We start from the raw sequence: 21,770 nt of genomic DNA on the forward strand, positions 1-21,770 counted from the left end.
GACTGAGCAACTGAACTGAGCTGGACTACAGCAACCCATGGACTAGAGCACACCTATGGACTGCCCTTCACCATCTCCTGGAGTTTGCCCAAACTCATGTCCATTGAGTCAATGATGCCATCCTACCATATCATCCTCTGGGAGTCGGTGATGGACACCGAGGCCTGGAGTGCTCCAATTCATCGGTTGCAAAGAGTCAGAAATGACTGAGCGACTGAGTTAGACTGAATTAAACTGAATCGTGTAGTGGTTTTCCCTACTTTCTTCAATTTAAGTCTGAATTTGGCAACAAGGAGTTCATGATCTGAGCCACAGTCAGCTCCCTGTGTTGTTTTTGCTGACTGTATAGTGCTTCTCCATCTTTGGCTGCAAAGAATATAATCAACCTGATTTTGGCATTGACCATTTGGTGATGTCCATGTGTAGAGTCTTCTCTTCTATTGTTGGAAAAGGGTGTTTAGTATGATCAGTGCATTCTCTTGGCAAATCTCTATTAGCCTTTGCCCTGCTTCATTCCATACCCCAAGGCCAAATTTGCCTGTTAATCCAGATATTTCTTGACTTCCTACTTTGCTTTCCAGTCCCCTATAACATAAAGGACATCTTTTTTGTGTGTTAGTTCTAGGAGGTCTTATAGGCCTTCATAGATCCGTTCGACTTCATCTTCTTGCTTGTGAGTGTCCAGGAGTCTCCAGTGAAGGTGTGGGTTGGTGGTGGCCTGCTGCATGGTTGGGAGGACTGAGTGTAGAAGTGGGCACATGAGACCTTTTGAAGCAGGTTGCCGTTATCTCCATTACCTCCACCATATTTTGGTCTCAGTTCAAATAAGAGGGAGGGAACACAGCCAGGCCCTTAAACAGAAAATTGAATTAAAGATTTACTGAGTATGGCCCTACCCATCAGAACAAGACCCAGTTTCCCCATGTCAGTCTCTCCCATCAGGAAGCTTTCACAAGCCTCTTGTCCTTCTCCATCAGAGGGCAGACAGACTGAAAACCACAAGCACAAATAACTAACCAATCTGATCACATGGATCACAGCCTTGTCTAACTCAATGAAACTATGAGCCATGCCATGTAGGGCCATCCAAGATGGATGGGTCATGGTGTAGAGTTCTGACAAAACGTGGTCCATTGAAGAAGGGAATGCAAACCACTTCAGTATTCTTGCCTTGAGAACTTCATGAACAATATGGAAAGGCAAAAAGATAGGACACTGACAGATGAACTCCCCAGGTCGGTAGGTACCCAATATGCTACTGGAGATCAGTGGAGAAATAACTCCAGAAAGAATGAGGAGATGGAGCCAAAGCAAAAACAATACCCAGTTGTGGATGTGACTGGTGATGGAAGTAAAGTCCAATGCTGTAAAGAGCAATATTGCATAGGAACCTGGAATGTTAGGTCCATGAATAAAGGCAAATTGAAAGCGGTCAAACAGGAGATGGCAAGAGTGAACGTTGACATTTTAGGAATCAGTGAACTAAAATGGACTGGAATGGGTGAATTTAACTCAGATAGCCATTATATCTACTACTGTGGGCAGGAATCCCTTAGAAGAAATGGAGTAGCCATCACAGTCAACAAAAGAGTCCAAAATGCAGTACTTGGATGCAATCTTAAAAACAACAGAATGATCTCTGTTCACTTCCAAGACAAACGACACAGTACATGCTACTTTGTTATGGAAACCCTAGCAAACTAATTCAAGATCTAAGCAGAAAACACAACTACACTGGCCAAACAGGGACATCATAACATTTCTTTTGAAAGCCCATTAAATTGCCTTCTTCTCAGTCTTCAAACTACAGAAAGTTAGGAATGGCTTTCATTTAATCATTTCAAACTCATAATCATAGAACTCTGACAGTCTATGCACCACAAGCAGTCAGTATTATATGCACCTATATCTTTCCTTAAAGGAAAAGGCATTTTCCTATGAACAAGGTATGTTTTTGAAAAGACAAATTCATTTAACTTATTAAAATATCTATTAAATTTTAAATATGTGTATAAAAATGTGTTTAAGCTAGAATGGGGCTTCCCTCCTGGCTCAGATGGTAAAGAATCCACCTGCAATGTGGGAGACCTGAGTCTGATCCCTGGGTTAGGAAGATCCCCTGGAGAAGGGAAAGACTATCCACTGCAATAATCTGGCCTGGAGAATTCCAAGGACAGAGGAGCCTGGCAGGCTACAGTCCATGAGGTTGCAAAGAGTCAGACATGACTGAGCAACTTTCACACAAGCTAGAAATGTGGAAGAGAATGAAAGTTCAACCATTTAATGCTGTTAAATTGTGTGTAATATATAAGCAATGAGTTAAGGGCCCATTTTCTTAACTTCACATATTTGATTAATTACAAATATTTACACAGTTTAAAACAAACTTTTAATTTTCACTTAAATATGTTAGCTTGTGTGGACATGACTCAGTTTTGCTTTCAGCAAGTAAGATAATATGGTAAATGAGAATTTTTGCCACTGTTTTAACAATAGTAAAGATATATTATTTTACAGTTATATCTATAGGTAGTTCTCTTATCTGAAAGAAGTATTACATTCTCTAATATATTCAAAAATAATATATCCAGGAAAGTGATCAGTTTAGATCTTGAATTAACTTTAACCAAAATAAAGCCATTAATTGAGTCAAGAAAATTTTTCCCTAAGAATAAAGGTAGTTATTCCTTTAAAACAGTTCATAGAATTTAGAAGAAGATCTCATTCTGGCATATAAGGTCGATTTATTCCATGAGTAATACTAATGAAAGTAAAGAGCAAGACTCTAATTATTACATAATTAATTCTCTTACATACATTTCCATGTCTTCTTTGTGGTAAAAATATTTCCTTTTTCTAATAGCATATACATTATAGAATTCAAAGAAATAATTTCATGGTCATTTCCAAAGACAAGACTTCTGTTTTAAAAGTTAGTTATTTTTATCATACTTGATTCTCATTTAGATCAACTGTTCTGCTAAAGTAACATTTGTTCAAATAAGGTCAGACCTTTTAAAGATCCATACATATTCAATTTGATTTAAAGGTGTTTTCTCTTCCAAAACGTAATAATTTTCAAGTAGTTAGAAAATATTGTCTAGTTGTCAAAATAAAATATATGCACATAGGCACTTTAAGAATAAACAGAAATATGAGAACTCTAGAAATATCTTAGATGGCAGCAAAGCAATAAAATATACTAAGCTAAAATACACCAATGGGGAGAACATAGTAACAGAACTTGAGAGATAACAAAGTATATGAGCAAACTTGTATACCTGATGTTTCATATATGCTGCTGCTGCTGCTAAGTCGCTTCAGTCGTATCCGACTCTGTGTGACCCCATAGACGGCAGCACACCAGGCTCCGCTGTCCCTGGGATTCTCCAGGCAAGAATACTGGAGTGGGTTGCCATTTCCTTCTCCAATGCATGAAAGGGAAAAGTGAAAGTGAATTCGCTCAGTCGTGTCCGACTCTTAGCGACCCCATGGACTGTAGCCTACCAGGCTCCTCCATCCATGGGATTTTCCAGGCAAGAGTACTGGAGTGGGGTGCCATTGATAAATGCTGCTGAATTGTTCTGTCAGAATTTATGAGATTTGAGCTATGATTTACTATAATTCAGGTTGATGAAACTATGCACATGTCATGGATGTGTCCATAGTGAGAAAACCTATTAATATTGTGTAAAAACCTGCCAATTACAGTTCAGTTCAGTTCAGTCGCTCAGTCGTGTACGACTCTCTGTGACCCCATGAATTGCAGCACGCCAGGCCTCCCTGTCCATCACCAACTCCCGGAGTCTACTCGAACCCATGTTCATCGAGTCAGTGATGCCATCCAACCATCTCATCCTCTGTCGTCCCCTTCTCCTCCCTCCCCCAATCCTACCCAGCATTAGGGTCTTTTCCAATGAGTCAACCCTTTGCATGAGGTGCCCAAAGTATTGGAGTTTCAGCTTCAACATCAGACCTTCCAATGAACACCCAGGACTGATCTCCTTTAGGATGGATTGATTGGATCTCCTTGCAGTCCAAGGGACTCTCAAGAGTCTTCTCCAACACCACAGTTCAAAAGCATCAATTCTGCGGCGCTCAGCTTTCTTCACCGTCCAACCCTCACATCCATACATGACCACTGGAAAAACCATAGCCTTGACTAGACAGACTTTTGTTGGCAAAGTAATGTCTCTGCTTTTAAATATGCTAGCTAGGTTGGCCATAACCTTCCTTCCAAGGAGTAAGCGTCTTTTAATTTCATGGCTGCAGTCACCATCAGAAGTGATTCTGGAGCCCAAAAAAGTAAAGTCTGACACTGTTTCCACTGTTTCCCCATCTATTTCCCATGGAGTGATGGGACCAGATGCCATGATCTTAGTTTTCTGAACGTTGAGCTTTAAGCCAACTTTTTCACTCTCCTCCTTCACTTTCATCAAGAGGCTCTTTAGTTCTTCTTCACTTTCTGCCATAAGGGTGGTATCATTCGCATATCTGAGGTTATTGATATTTCTCCTGGCAATCTTGACTCCAGCTTGTGTTTCTTCCAGCCCAGCATTTCTCATGATGTACTCTGCATATAAGTTAAATAAGCAGGGTGACAATATACAGCCTTGATGGACTCCTTTTCCTATTTGGAACCAGTCTGTTGTTCCATGTCCAGCTCTAACTGTTGCTTCCTGACCTGCATACAGGTTTCTCAACAGACAGGTCAGATGGTCTGGTATTCCCATCTCTTTCAGAATTTTCCACAGTTTATTGTGATCCACACAGTCAAAGGCTTTGGCATAGTCAATAAAGCAAAAATAGATGTTTTTCTGGAACTCTCTCGCTTTTTCGATGATCCAGCAGATATTGGCAATTTGATCTCTGAGGTGATGCTGTGAAAGTGCTGCACTCGATATGCCAGCAAATCTGGAAAACTCAGCAGTGGCCACAGGACTGGAAAAGGTCAGTTTTCATTCCAATCCCAAAGAAAGGCAATGCCAAAGAATGCTCAAACTACCGCACAATTGCACTCATCTCACATGCTAGTAAAGTAATGCTCAAAATTCTCCAAGTCAGGCTTCAGCAATACGTGAACCGTGAACTTCCAGATGTCCAAGCTGGTTTTAGAAAAGGCAGAGGAACCAGAGATCAAATTGCCAATATCCGCTGGATCATCGAAAAAGCGAGAGAGTTCCAGAAAAACATCTATTTCTGCCAATTACAAGTCCTATATAAATTGAAATTAAGGTTTTTCTGCAAATTGTTGTGGTGCGTAATTATACTATGATATCAACAAAATACTTGCCAGTTAAGTTATTTCTGTAAGTTGGACTCCATTTCCCAGGGTCTCGTCTTCAGTCATCATGTTTCTATATCCTCTTTTTTTATCATGTTTACTTCAAATATGTTTCTGAACATTCAAGTGTTTTCTATGGCATTGATATTTTAACATCAAGATAGTTTCAAAAATTTTAATCTAACAAACTTATCAGTCTTTTCCTTGTGACACAGTTTTCTCAAAAAGCCCTTTCTCATCTAAGATCATGAAATTAACAGCATTTTGTAGATTTTTAAAGTTCATTTATTATTTATGTTTTATGTATTTTACTTTTAATACTTCAATTCATTTGGAGTTTGGGCATTTTGGATATAAAGATGGTCTGATTTGATTATATATCTTTAAGTACACTTTTTCAGGTATTTGTTGAAAAATCTGTACTTCATTCCTCATAGTTTGTAATGATATCTTAGCATCACCTGGGGAGCCCTTATTATATTCTAAGAAAATGATAGAATATGATAAATGCAGTATATGCATATATGTTACCTTGTTTCATGACAACCTGTTCTGTTCTATTGATCTGGTTTCTAAAGCTTGCTCAGTACTGATATTTTCATAATTGTATCATTTCATCTTTATAACATGATAACATGCTTTTATATTTTGTAGGGCAAATCAATCCTTGTCACAATTTAAAACCATCTTAATAATGTCTTTATTATTTCTCCTATTAATTTTGAGAATCGAGTTGAAGAGGGGGAAAACTGGCATTTCATCAGCTTTATACTAAGCCAATAAACTAATTTTGAAATAATTGATATTTTGAAAACATTCTATTCTTCACCCAAGAATATGGCATGTGTCTCTAATTATTCAAATATGTTCTTACGTTTCTCTAGAGAATCGTGTGAAGAGCTTCAGACAAGTATTGTGAAATTTTTAGAGTAATTTTCAAGTATTTGCAGTTTATTTTGGATAGTACCTGTTATTATTTCTACATTTCAACTTCTGGCATATAAAAATGCATTTTGATTTTGTGTATCTGTCTTAACCATAATTCATATAGTAAATGTTCTCATTATTTTTAAGAGTTTTCAGTTGATTCTCTTTGGTTTTCTAATGTTTAATTGTGGCAGAGACCATTGTTTTTTTCCTACTCAATAGTCATCCTCCTCTCTTTTATTAAAAAATCTCTAATGTTATTTGATATATTGCTGCAGTTTTAAATGCTGTTTTTCAGTCTCACTTGGAGAGTAGAGAAGATCATGGGACACAATCTATATAAGCTGAAATTTTTAAATGGACTTTCCAGGAAAAAAAAAGTATTGAAAGAACAGAACAGACTCATCTAGTATCATCTTTCTTTTTTTTTCTTTCCCTTTGTCCACATCTTTCCTATCCAGTAGCTATCTTGAAAACATTAACAACAATACACCTTAAGGAAGAAGGAGAAAAAACTAGAAGAAGCTTCATTCTCTGATGATGTCAGGAAAACTCATCAATAGTAAAATTCCACTGCTAGTATTCTTTATGTGCAATAATAATAATAGTAATAATAAATACAAATTTTGTAAGCCACTATTTTTCAGGACTCCAATGTGAGATGCAATTTCAAACAAATAGCTATATTATTTGTAAATAATGACAATCTTTTTCTTTTTTAACCACATATTATGTACTATCTTATTGTATTGGCAGGACTTTTCAGACCCTATCAAATAATAATGGTGATAGCTTCTTGGATTTAGAACTCAATTCAAACACATTTCCAAATCTAGTTAGTCTTGCTGGCCTAGTCACTGATCCTCAATATTTAACTTACTCTGGCTCACTTATTGATTTGCACCCCAGAATTAACAGGTCTCTTTATTTGTTACCATCCTCAAATAGCAAGTTTTGGCTCTACCTTGCAGAGGTCACTATTCACCTATATTCAAAGCAATTGCAGTGATCTCACTCTGATCCTTCTTTCATTTATAACTGTGGTGAGTGTGAAGTAAAGTAGCAGAGAATCATGATGGAGAATGAAGTGTTACTTATAATATCCTGATCAATGGTTTGGAAGTGACATAGAATTCTACTACCATTTGAAGTTTAAAAATAAAGTTGCTGAAAGAAAATTAAAATCTCTAATAGACACATGAAAAATGGTATCAAGAAAGTGAGATAAAAGCTACCATTTAGCCTGTTATGAAAAGGCTTCAGGAAATTATATGTGGTCATGAAAATATTGTGTTTCAAAAGACCCTTTCAAAAGAAATTGTACAAAACTATCTTCAGAGGCACTTTTGTGATTTTGAAAGGGAATTATTCCCTATAGAACAATGCACCTAGCATGGTTGAAACAGTAAAATTACTTTTACTTGTAACTTCTATGATTATCAGTAAGAACAAATATTAAAGTTTAGGACAGAAAAAAATTCAATCAGATAATAAGTCCATTAAGATCAATGGTCTGAAAAATATGAGTTTCAATATCTAATATGTTGTAACTTTCAATCAACTACCATAGAATAAATGTAATAATACACTTATGAAAGCAAAGAAGTATGGTAAAATTTATAAGAACTAACAGAAATTACATACAATAGAGTAAGAAATGCACGAAGCCATAGTTTGTTTAGAGGAATAATGATTAAAGATCCAAAAATAATAGGAAAATGTAATGGCTAATGACATATATAGAAAGGCTTCCCAGTGGCTCAGTGGTAAAGAATCTACCTGCAATACAGGAGACCTACAGGGGATGTGAGCTAGATCCCTGGGACAGGAAGATCCCTTGAAGAAGGAAATGGCAACCCTCTCCAGTATTCTTGCCTGGATAATTTCCCGGACAGAGGAGCCTGGCAGGCTACAGTCCACAGGGTTGCATCGAGTCAGATATGACTGAGCGACGAAACAACAACAAGAATAATGGCTAATGATATATAGAGAAATATAATACATAGATCATACATTTGTGGCTGTTAGAAATTTGTTATATCAAACACTGGTTTATTTTCATTTCCATTTAGTACTCTTTCCCTGTCCCTCAAAAGGACATTGAAGAAAAAGAACACTATGTTAATAATCTTCAATATTAAAATAATTCTATGCCTGGAATCAGCAAGAAAGAAAAAAAAAAGATCAGTGATTACATGTGAATTAAGGAAACTGATATCGCTTTTCTCAGCTAGAGAAGAATTAATCTAGGCTGACAATTAATGAAAAGAACTGTGATAAGAAATAAGTGAGAGCCATGTATCACCATCTTTTACTCAAATGTATTCTATCCCACTACTCCCCTCAAATCCTGCCAGGGAAGGAAGGCAAAAAATAAAAAAGACATACAGGGTTAGCCCAGGAAAGTTATCTGCTGCACATACATAGGCTGACAGAATTGGCATCTGGTGTTTTGGAAATTTACTGTTTCCATCTCGTTACCTCTGAATATTTTGACCCTGTCTGCAGGCAACTTCTGGACATAGTTGAAGATGGTTACTCCATTTCCAGACATCTCCAAATGCCCATTGTGAACAATGCCCACAGGAAATGTTTATCTTTTTCAGAAATCCTCAGTCTCCTCCCTTTCATATCTCAACAGCCTGAATTTTTTCTCATGTCCAAAACTAATGCGATTATGCTGAAGAAATGAAACCACTGAGATAAAGTCTAAGCCAATGGGACAAGTGATACACTGGGCACTGGCATCCCAGGGAAAGGATATCAATGGTTTTTGTTATTTTTTTTCCGATCAGATGCTAGTAAACAACATAATGACATTAATACTGTTTACTCTAATTCTGTGCCTACCACAAAACCTTGTAATGATGCTGTGTCTTCCCATGATGCTTGTCCACAGGGAGATAATGTATAAAGACAGACTGTCTTGGCTCTTTCACAGTTATTTCTCACTCAAGTTATAAGTTATCCCGTAGATTTCATTAAGAAAGAGTAAGGAAGATAGTATCACAGCCAACAATTCCTAAAGCCAGCTTTCTCAAACAAACTTCCTCCAAGGAAGTTTCTCAGGAGATTGTATCGAGGTGGGGATAGAAAGAGAAAATAAAACTATGAGTTGACTAATTGAGTGTGTGCTAAGTCACTTCATTTGTGGATTGAACCTGCATCTCTTATGTCTCCTGAATTGGCAGGTGGATTCTCTTACCATTAATGTCACCTGGAAATCCGCTTTCCAAAGCAGAACTCAAGCAGGGTTTAAGAAGAGCTCACTTTTAAAGGTAATGTGAGATTTCTCTCTAGGTCTAATTTTAAAAGAAAATATTGGTATCACACCATGTTCTGGTCAGCTCTGCACTTAAGAACTTGAAATTTTACAAGATCCTTAGAGAGAAAGTATGGATGTCATTGATGCTAATTATGGTGTTAGAATATATTATCGGATTCAACAGGTCATTGAATCCAAGAAGCCATTACTTTTTCAATATACCATTATTTCATGTGCCACTAAGAAAATAAAGCTACCAGTTAAATTATGAAATCAATGTTAAGAACTGTAAAGAGTATACAATTTTACTGTATTTGGAACCTAACAAATTGGCTTTCTACAGTTTCGTGAACACAGGTAGAAGACATGAGACTCTTGGGTCAGAGAAGTAGAGTGTATTACTCACAACATTAGCATTAGCCAGAACATCCACATTCCTGTGTCAATTCCCTAGTTACCAATTCCCACAGGGCAACATAAAGAGATTATATAACATCCATTTACAAAGTGGACTGCGTTACCATCACGGAACTCTTGATGGAGCCTGAATTTTTTACAGCATGTGGTCATATCTCTGCAGCCATCTCAGGTAAATTTTTTAGATTTCATTACCAAAAATATATATTACTTATAACATGATGACAATAATTCCCAGCTCATGGGATTGTTTTGAGTATCAAATAGAATAGATAAATGCACGTTCAGGGTAACTAGTACATAATAATGTGCTGAGTCTTGTCTGACTCTTTGCAATCCTATGGACTGTAGCCATCAAGAATCCCAGCAAGAATTCTGGAGTGGGTTGCCATTTCCTTTTCCAAGGGATCTTCTAGACGCAGAGATCAAACCCACATCTCTTGCATCTCCTGCATTAGCAGGTGGATTCTTTACCACTAGTGCCATCTGGGAAGCCCATACATTATAATAGGATTTAATAAATGTTAGTTTCCCTTTTTCCTTTAATATTTTCCCCTATGAAACATACACTCCTAAATACCACAATTCACTGCTGGCTTCCCCAAGTCTATACCACTAGCTACTTAAAGCTTGGCTTTCTCTCAACACAGAAAGATGTAGCATTCAAAAATTACAGCTTTTGTTAACAAGTGAAATACTTACCTTATATAAAGTGACAACAAAGAGCAGAGAAGATGGGTTTGAGGATGCAAGTGTATCAGTAAATACAGGGAATATGGATGAACAGCGAGAAAACATTCAGAAAGCAAAGCTGTAGTCATAAAAGACAAATGTATTTTATTGTTCTATCTAACATTTAGGTGAGCCAGAACTAGTAAACAGACCATGGCCTCTTTTATGAAGGAAAGCATGGAAATTTTGGCCCAAATCCAACCAGAAGCAATTAGGAAATTCTTAACTTAGGCTAAACAAACTAATTAGTTCAATCAGCTAACCAAATACTCTATTAACTAGCACAATGAAATTCTAAATGCAGGAAGAATTGACTAAATGAATAAACAAAAAGACAATTAAGTACAGTTCTGTACTTTAGCATGCAAATCTTTGATCACAATTGGGAAGATATGCTGTAATGATGTCTGAATGCTAGAAATCTTTTCAGTATTTTTACTTTCTCTGTTTTATCAAATCCACTAATTTGAAATAATTATATAACATTTCAAAGTAAATATATTTCATTTGCGATTGAATTTTTAAAATTGTATAGTTATTTCTCCACAATTTCTTTAAATGTTCACACAAAATTGCTTATATTTTGAAAGCACCAGTGACACATTTCCAAGTTATGAGTTTATTAAACCAAGTGCACTAGGTTAGTTATTTGTTTTATCCTGCTTTACCATTTACATTTAATGTAAACTCAGAATACCATTGCTTAATTTACCTTTTTTTACAATCTCTTCTTTTAAAGGAAAATATCTCTTAAAAGATTTAAATATTGCTGTTGTTTTTATTTTTTAAACATCATCCAATACTCATCATAGATAGTAACTCTTCATTTGGAATGACAGCTGTAAAGATCTGTCTAGTCAAAGCTATGGTTTTTTTCAAGTAGTCATGTATGGATGTGAGAGCTGGGCCATAAAGAAAGCTGAGTGCCAATGAATTGATGCTTCTGAACTGTGGTGTTGGAAAAGAATCTTGAGGGTACTTTGGACTGCAAGGAGATCAAACCAGTCAGTCCTAAAGGAAATCAGTCCTGAATATTCATTGGAAGGACTGATGCTGAAGCTGAAGCTCCAATACTTTGGCCACCTTATGCGAAGAATTGACTCACTGGAAAAGACCTTGATCCTGGGAAAGATTGAAGGTAGGAGATGCAGGGGATGACAGAGGATGAGATGGTTGGATGGCATCGCCAATTCAATGGACATGAGTTTGAGCAAGCTCTGGGAGTTGGTGATGGACAGGGAATCCTGGCGTGCTGCAGTCCATGGGGTTGCAAAGAGTTGGACATGATTTAGAGACTGAAATGAACTGTATTTAGAAAATCCACAGTACATTCATAGAAATATGCCACAATAACATATACTTAAACATATGTGAGTATATGCACATCGGGAAAAGATTTTAAAATAACAGTTAACCCAGCTTATCATCAGCTTATTATCAACAGTTATTCAACTTATCATTATAATTTTTAGAAACGTTTTACAGAAAATTTAAGGACATCACTAGTAGTACTGCCATTAAAAATGCCATTCATAATGATAGAAGCTTTCAAAACATTATCTTTTCTGAGTATTGTGGTACCTTCAGCCTCTCTATGTCAGTTCTAATATTTTTTTAATGAGAAATCTAGGAGACTTCCCTGGCGATCCAGTGGTTAAGAATCTGTGCTTCCACTGCAGTGGGCACAGGTTCAATTCTTGGTTGGAGAACTATGATCCCACATGCTACAGGGTGTGGCCAAGAAAAAAATCAAGAAAGTGATGCTTCTGATAAAGACTTCCCTTGTTATTTAGTAAATCAAAACATCTTAATATTGTTAATGTCTCAATGTTCTTAATGGCTGTAACATTCAGGTATTTAGCAGTTTACTATCTGTATTCCTTTTCTTTCCTACTAGTGGTAACATCTCCACCAGGCATTTATTCTTCGAAACAGCCATTTCAAAATGGATTGCTTTCTATTTTGACATTGTGCAGTCCCAGAGGGCAAAGTTCTGTCGTAACGGCAATAAAAGAAGAAAATGAGCAGGAAAACACACACTCACACATACACACACAAACATAAAACACACACATGCATCCACACAAATTCACAAACACACAACATCAAAGGTAGTCACAAGAAAAAATTAAGTTGTGTTAATTCCCTGCTCCCCAATATGAAAAATTTTGTACTTAGCTGCCTCCCTTCCACTAACTAAACACCTTATGGAATAAAATGATCCTTAGACAAGGGCTTTATCTGATGGAGAAAGTGGTAAATTGACAGTCACCCTCTAAATCAAAAGCTGAGTGAAGGCTATGTGTATACTCTGGCCTGGCCGACAGTGAGAAACTCTTATGCCAGTCCGGGTAGACATCCTCATAAAAATGTGCTTAAGATTTTCCAAGTGAAATCCAGACTAGCCTGACAAACCCTTGGTGTGAAAGCCCCAGCCCACACAGTCAACAATGCTACTCACAATGCTGCTGCCTCATCTGTCTTGTCAGAAAGACAGCACTTCATTGAACACAGGCTAATTGAGCACTGCACTTGAGCACAAGACAAGGGATGGTTTTACATACCATTCCTTGGAGAAGGAAATGGCAACCCACTCCAGTGTTCTTGCCTGGAGAATCCCAGGGACGGGGGAGCCTGGTAGGTTGCAGTCCATGGGGTCGCACAGAGTCGGACATGACTGAAGCGACTTAGCAGCAGCAGCAGCCTTGAGGAAGCCATGGTGTTAAATACCTGGCTTCATATTTATAAAAATTCAGGAGGATAATCTCAGGTAGAACTCTTACATGACAAATTAGAAGTGGGTAATGTGAAATAAACCACTTAGTAGCATTTAAGGCTAATTCTTACCCCAGTATCTCTGCGCATGTTATTCCCCTCCCTGGGAATGCTCTTTCTTCTCCTTGCCTGTTCAGAGGCCCTTTTAATGTTCACATCCCCAATGAAGACTTCCCTAAATGTTTTTAGCCTTATCAACTTCTCTCATCCTTGAACCTGGACTGTTGGCTCACACGGTGCTTTGTACTATTAAGTTTTTTCCTAGTTATTCCACTCTCTAATTAAATTATAGCTTTCTATGAAGAGAAACAGCTACCTTTATAAAGAGTATGTCTTTTCTTTAGATACTAGTGACAGAGAGTTTAAAAAACAAAACAAAACACAAGAATCTAGTCCCCATGGAGGTTATTTTGTATTTGAAGGAGAAACCCAATATATGATGATAGCAAGTATATTCAGATAACCTCAAGTGATATACAGACATTAAAAGATGTTGATGTGATGTAAGTGATGAAGGGGCATTATTTTATATCGGGAAAATTAAGAAAAGCTGCTCAAAGAAAGCAATTTATACCTGAGTCCTAACTTATAAGAAAGGGTTGAGCACACATTGATTTAGAAGAATTTGTTCAGGCAGAAGGGAGAACAAGTTATTAATCTGTGAATTGAATTTTGTTTCCTCTAGAGAGAGAAAGCTTCAGCTGTATCTCTACAATTTGCTTCCCATTATATTTCTGGCTTCTTCAGCTCTATCCCTAGATCTCTGGTTTATCTTTTTAATCTCTCCAATTATGTTTGTTTATCTTTTCCTCATCATCAGGAGTGGTAAACAGTATGAGTGAAGTTGACTAAATATGAGTGGAGTTCTAAAGAAAAAATCCAGAGGGAACTGGATTAGTAGGGAAAATGGTTGTTAATAATTAACAAGAAAAAAATAACAGAAGGAAGTAATAGATCTGACAAACAAGGGAGGTTTTCTATGAATATGGAAGAGCAAAATGACTTGAAGAAGCCATATCTGCCCCATTCAGCACATTCTGTGTTCATGGTGACTCATTGAGCCAGAAAGGCAGCAGAATGTTTAAATCACAGTGTTCTATGCAAACCAGATAGTAGCTCAAGCTTCTTTTTTTTAAGCAAGAAAAACACTAAATTTCAATAGTAAAGATATTACCTAATTAATTAGGTCATAAGGTTTGCTTTAAGTGTTTCTTTGGGGGAGAAGAGACTACTTTCTATTCAATTAATAGGGGGAAAAAAATGACCTAATTTTTACAATCCATGAATTCATAGGGAATAGGTTCCAGTCACTCAGGCCCTTTACAAGGGTGCTCACAAATTGTGCTCCTCTGGGTGGAACAGGCCGGGGCTTCAAGTGAACCCAGATATCTTTCTCTTTGGCTTCTTTCTTTCTTTTGGCAAGAATATTGACCTTAACTTGTTACAGCAGTGCTAACAGCCTGCTAGGTATACTCCAAACTCTTCCAGTTTTGTCATGGTAGACTTTGTGGCATATTTCTTTCTGAACAGTGTCCATTCCCTCAATGTTTACCATATCACCTTTCCTGAAAATTGCCAAAAGAGCAACTCCATGTTTCCTAAAAGACCTAGAAAACACATGGCAGGTGCCTCTCCTCTCTCTGTGTTAGTCATTTTGGCAAATTATTGGAAGGTGGCAGTTCCCATGGGAAGGAGCTCAAATGTTTTAATACATGCAAAAAAGTACCTATTGTTCCACTGTCATTATGAGGGGAAGTGGATGGAAACAGAGCCATGAGAAATGCTTCATTTTACAGAAGATGGCCCAAGCAAAGATGTTGAAATGAAAACCTATGCTTTTGTCTGCACAAGACAATCATAAAGGTGGCCTGTATAGATTTGACTATATCTTTTGACTGATGTAATTGAGGATAAACATCCATTTAATATTATATTCAGTCTTTGTAGTGCCTCAAGTGACTGACATTCTTACAATACCAAATCATCTCTCTTTATGTGCCATGATCCCTCGTCTCCATTAATTCACTCAAGAATACTATATGCACAAATATCTTAAACAGCTCAGGAAAAAACGAACCTACACTGTGCTAGCTGAAGTGCAAAGTGAGGTGTTAGAAGGAATTCTCTGTTTATAAAAGTAATTGTTTGGCGTTTGGTTTTTCCTTTGTGTAGCTTCTGGCAAGCCCTTTCAGTAAATAGTTTAAATTGTACACTGTAGTATTTATGTAGGAAAGTGGCTACAAGATTTATAGCATAATAAAATACCAATTGGCACCATACTGGGTTGGTTATAATTATTATTAAGAACCACTTAACTAGGTGTTTCACATTTCATATCTTCATTAAACACTTGGAGTTCTTACTCTCTCTGAACTCTCTCATGTCTCTCAAGTTGGAGAACTGGTTAATAATATTTTTATTTTATTTCCTAGAATCATGGGGGCTATTTATAATTGAAGGCCATTGATGTGATTTAAAGATTTCTCCAAAGAACAAAAAAGAAATGAAGATGTCTTTAAGAATGTAAATAAGGGTTTATCTTGAAAACAAGCCTGTTAAAAAGGTTATATGTACACCTTAAGGAGCTTTTATCCATTATATTTCTTAAAAAAAAAAAATCTCAATTTTTTTAAAGTAGTTGTAGGAACTCATCAAGTGCATAGAACTAGAGAGGGCATTTTAAACTAGGAAGGGGAGGTAGAAAAGCATAAAGTTGTGAAATAATAGAACTATTACAATAATGTATACACACAACATAATAGTTTAAACTCTCCCCTCTAGGTAACAGAGAGCCACTCCAGATAAGCACAGAAGCAGCATAATCAGATTTCATTTGAGAAAAAATTCTGATGATAAAGTAGAAAATAGTGGTAGAGGGATAAAGCTGCTGCAGGAAGATGAGATAGGGACAAGAGTAGGAGGGAAATAAGGAGGGTATGAGACTAGCTTATGGAGATACTGCTAATACTGCAGAAGGATTTAAGAGATGGGTTCAACAGAGAAAGAAATTCATGAACACTTTCAGGATTCCAGCCATTGTATTAAACAACTATTTACTGATGATGCTTTGTGTACTTATCGATATTCAAGCACAAGAAACTATTCATCAAGAAAGCTTACATCATCAAGTGAATATTTTATGTGATAAAAATGCTTTATATAATAAAATATTCTAATAGATTGTTTTTGTAAGACAAAAACGACATTTATTTAAAAGGTCTAAGCAAAATGGCTAAGTGGGGAAAATGCATTGTGTATTCTCACCACCTTGCTCCCATCCTAAGTCTGTGATGAATAATGTTTATTTTTGCACCTCACCCAAGTCTGACCTCCAGTTGCTGGATAGTTAGAAGAGGAGCTAAATATGTCCTCTAACAATTGTCTACTTCTCCTAAATGCTTCAGTGCTTCATCCAAAAAGTGTAAGTTCTTCTCTCTCTCTTACTCACTCCCTCCCTCCCTTTCCCTCTCTCCCACATTAACAGCTGTCTCTAGAGCCACTTACGAAGTGATAGTTATATACGTAAAAGCTCAATAACATGCTAGGTAGATTCCAGCCAGCAAATAATCTATTTTTTTCTGTCTTTTAATTGATTTGAAAAGTAATATATGTCCCCTTTCCATCTTTCCCCCTTCTTTCTCTGGTCCTTCCTTTCTTGTTTCCTTGCTTCCTCTTTATTTCTTTCTTTCTTTTCTTCCTTTTCCTTTCCCAAATATGTTTTCCCTAAAAAATTATTGATTTATTCTTCCAAGGAATGCTGCATCCTCCAGTTCCCCATTGCACATTCATAGTACATACAAGCATATTAAAAATCTAAAATTTCCTGAAATGACAACTTTTATTTCACCTTGTTCAAACCCACATTTTTCAAACATATGCAAGCTGAGAATTGCTAGTATATAATATGTCAACACCCAACTAAAAATAACCCAAGAAATGCACTGGGGGACTATTATCAGAGAATGCTAAAGATGATTTACTTATGCAAATACCTGAACAAATAATAGAATGTTGTTGGTAAATGTTCTCCAAGGAGAAAAGTGCATTTGTGTGTGAGTGTGTGCATGTATGTGCATGCAAGTGTGTGTGACTAGACAACTTTCTATTATTTTCTATTTTGTGGGATTAGGAAGACAGATTGATTAATTTAAATCTACAGTTAAGGTACTTCTGTACATTTTAATATAAAGTATCACCTATTTTATATCCAAACTACTGTAATTATTAGTTTGTCTACTTTATTAACTGTCACATAATTTTTACACTGCATTTAGTTGGATAAAAGAAAAAATATTATATTTGTGTAAGTGTATGATCATGTTTGCCTGTGTATTATATACATATATGTATGTATATAATACATAAATGCACACTGAAGTTCAGCTATGAGAAAATGGTAGAGATAAAAATACTGACACTTCCATATACTCAGAAAGCTGTGAAAGATTGGAATAAAGCTGAGGCTGCAGGCTGCTGCTTTGAGTCATGGAGGTACTAGTTATATAAATAATGTTGAAAGATTTCTCCTTTTATATAAATAAAAAGATCAGTGATGCTAGAGGTCCCTAGTACCAGAGCCATAATATAGCAAGGCCATGAGTGATGGATTGATATCAGTGGACTCTGACCAATTAAAACCATACCAATGTGGATGGACTGGAAGGATCAAACTATGTTATTTCAAAGGGCATTGGTGTAAGTTTGGAATGTTAGGACAGCAGTCATGAAGATCAAGGCCGCTGCCTCCTCACCAGCCTGTCTACTGCTGTCCTTTTGAGGCAGCCCCAATCTCAACAGAACTGAGTCTCCTCTGGGTGACCTTTCTTATGCAAGAGGGGTAGAGCAGTCACTCAGGCTTGATTATCTTAATTTTATCTGGACAAATGAAGTAGGAAATCAACTTTTGAAAAGTCTAGAGTTTTAGGGAGAAATTCATATAAACGTATATTATGTGCCCAGTTGGCCATTTAAGAGTTTTATCACAATGCAAAATCACATTTCCTCTCAAGTTTGTTATTTTTACTCTCTGACTAGTGAGAATAACAAAGAATCAGACACGACTGAGCAACTTCACTTTCACTAGTGAAAATAACAGTTCTTATAGCCTGATAATTCCCAAAAAGCAGGGCAGGATTTAAGAAAGAACTTTACAGTAATATGTAATGTCATCCTTAGATAACATACCCCTAGCATGATATTCTCATGATATTGTGTAATAACAGACATTTATTATGTCATAGTTTCTAATGGTTAGTGATTCAAGAGAGGTTAGTCACTCAGTCATGTCTGACTCTTTAAGACCCCATGGACTGTAGCCCACCAGGTTCCTCAGTCCATTGGATTCTCCAGGCAAGAATACTGGAATGGGTTGCTATTTCCTTTTCCAAGGGATCTTCCCAACCCAGGGATCGAATTTGCATTGTATGCAGACTCTTGACGTCTGAGTCACCAGGGAAGTGCTTAGCTGAGTGTTTATATCTCAGCAGCTCTCACAAAGCTTCAATGTGACAGCTAGGGCTGCTGTCATATCAAGAGTCAGCTGGGAAGAACTGTTTCCAAGTCCACTCACAAGGTTCTCAGCCCTCAGAAGATATGTGTCCAAATTCACTCACACAGTTTTTGGCAGGGCTCGAAAGATCTCCTTCCAAGCTCACTTAGGTAGGATCCTCCAAAGGGCTGCTTCAGGATATCAGACTGATCTTTCCCAGAACCAGCAAGGCAAGAGAGCACCAGGGAGAGCCCCTAAGACAGAGCCATAGACTTTTTATAACCTGATTTCAAAAATGTCTATGTATCATTTCTTATATTGTATTCATCAGAATTAAGTCCATCTCACAGTCAAGGGAGTAAGATTATACAAGTGTGTGAATACTGGGAGATGCAAACAATCCAGGGCCATTGTTGTGGCTGCCTACCACCACATGAGAAAAACAAATTAGCTGGGTCCTCAAAAAGCTCACTGACTTGATCATTTGAACACTGTTCTCTTGAGAAGTTTGCATTCAACGGTCTATTTCTAGAAATAATACACAGCTACTTAACATCTTTGGACAGTAGTTTTGGGTTGATCTTAAAATTAATTTTAGAAGCAATGTCTAAATATGTGAGGACTATAAGAAAGACTAACATGAACGCAAAACCGGGTTCCTTGAATTTATTACGGTGAAGATTTAAAGTCTGTAAATTTTAACAAATGCAGTTTTAAATTCTTTGCTACATGACATAAGATAGCCAAGGTATCCTTATCCTATAAATATTGGTAGTTGAATCTACGCCATTTGTAATTTCTTTAATACTGACATCAATGGTCCCAAATTCTCCTATCAGGAGATAAATAGACATTTTGGAAACTGACACCATAAAACCATGTAACAGATTTAGAGTTCTTCAACTTTAGAGGTTTTAAGAGAACATTTGGTTCAATTCCAGGTATTGCAATGAATGAATTTTTTATAATTACAGAACTAAAGTCATAAAAATGATTTTGTAGAAATAACTGAGTCTAGTGGTCTTTAAACTTATATTTTAGTGCCTGCTCTGGGGAAAGGGTGGGCTAGTCAGAGTGAATAGAAAAATGCAAAAACTCTGAAGTGGATAAATAATTAACATATTTGTGTAAACAGTGATGCTCAGAAATCAACTGAACAGAGAGAATAAGAAAGTGTAGAAAAGGACAAGATCAGAGAGATAGTAGGTAGAAGAGGGCAGCTCACATAGGGCCTTGGGACAGGAGATACCATATGGGGCAGGTTGTGTAGGGCCTAAGAGGGATGGGATACCATTGAAGATACATGAGCACAGAAATGACCTGATTTTACTTATCTTTTTAAAAGGATCATTCCAGCTGGTCTTTTGAGAACAAGCTATTGGGTAACAAAGGTAGGAAAAGGGAACCAGTTGGGAGGTTCTTGCATTAATCCCAGTGAGAAATGATCATAGTTTTGAACATGGTGGTTAACAGTGGACAGAGCAAGAAATGGTCAGACTTTTGAGAACAGAAGCAGTAAAATTTGTGTTGGTTATGGGCTGTGAGAAAAATAGAGGAACACAGGTGATTCTAATATCATTATATTAGTAGCAAAATCTTTTCTTCAATGAAGTCTTTTTTTAAAAAAAAAAAACAAGTAGGAACAGAATCAAACTTGTTTAAGCAGGGGTGGTAAACTCAGATCCCTCGTTCAAGGTACCCCATTGCCCCTGACATCACTCTGAGGACTGGTCCTATAGACCTTCTCAGAGAACAGTTTGAAAAACACATATAGTTAGTTGGTAACACATTTCTCAACCTATATATGCTTTTTTTTTCTTTTTAAACTGTAACTGAACTTAGTTTGAACCTAGTTTCCAAAGATAGCTAAAAACATAATCTGATCCAATCTCAGATAAACACTCATTTCAAGTCAGTTCAATTGCTCAGTCATGTCAGACTCTTTGCAACCCCATGGACTGCAGCACACCAGGCTTCCCTGTCCATCACCAGCTCCCAGAGCTTGCTCAAACTCATGTCCATTGAGTCAGAAATGCCACCCAACCATCTCATCTTCTGTCATCCCCTTCTCCTGCCTTCAATCTTTCCCAGGATCAAGGTCTTTTCCAATGAGTCAATTCTTTCCATTAGATGGCCAAAGTATTGGAGTTTCAGCTTCAGCATCAGCCCTTCCAATGAACATTCAGGGCTGATGTCCTTTAGGATGGACTGGTTTGAACTCCCTGCAGTTCAAGGGACTCTCAAGAGTCTCCTCCAACACCACAGTTCAAAAGCATCAGTTCTTTGGTGCTCAGCTTTCTTTATGGTCCAACTCTCACATCCATACATGACTACTGGAAAAACCATAACTTTGACTAGATGGACTTTCATAAGCAAAGTAATGTCTCTGCTTTTTAATATGCTGTCTAGTTTGGTCATAGCTTTTTTTCCAGGCAGCAAGCATCTTTTAATTTCATAGCTGCAGTTGCCATCTGCAATGAATTTAGGCTCCTTTTATAGTTTGACAGTGCCATAGTGACATTAACGGACAGGGGTAATAATTTGTTATACTGTTTACTATGCTGCCACTTGTATCTACTGCCAGGTAAATTTTGATGTGGTTGTGGGCACCTCTCTATTCATCTAGGTGCCCAGAGTTAAATGCAGTCTCTGTATGTATGCCTCCTTCAACTGTTGTCTCTCCTTAAATAGAGTGAGAAACAGTAAAATGCAGCCACATTCTCACTCCGATCTAGTGCTATGGGAAATTTCATAGGGCTACTTCAAATCCTATTTGCCATTTACAGCAAGAGTGATTATCTAATTTATCATCTCAAACTGGAACATGTTGTCTAAGATAAATGCTATTGAAAAGCCAATGTAAATCAGGACTGTCCTGGGCA

This window comes from Giraffa tippelskirchi, chromosome 1 (genome assembly GCF_054371585.1).
Source record: "Giraffa tippelskirchi isolate mGirTip1 chromosome 1, T2T-mGirTip1v1.2.pri, whole genome shotgun sequence".
NCBI lineage: Eukaryota > Metazoa > Chordata > Mammalia > Artiodactyla > Giraffidae > Giraffa > Giraffa tippelskirchi.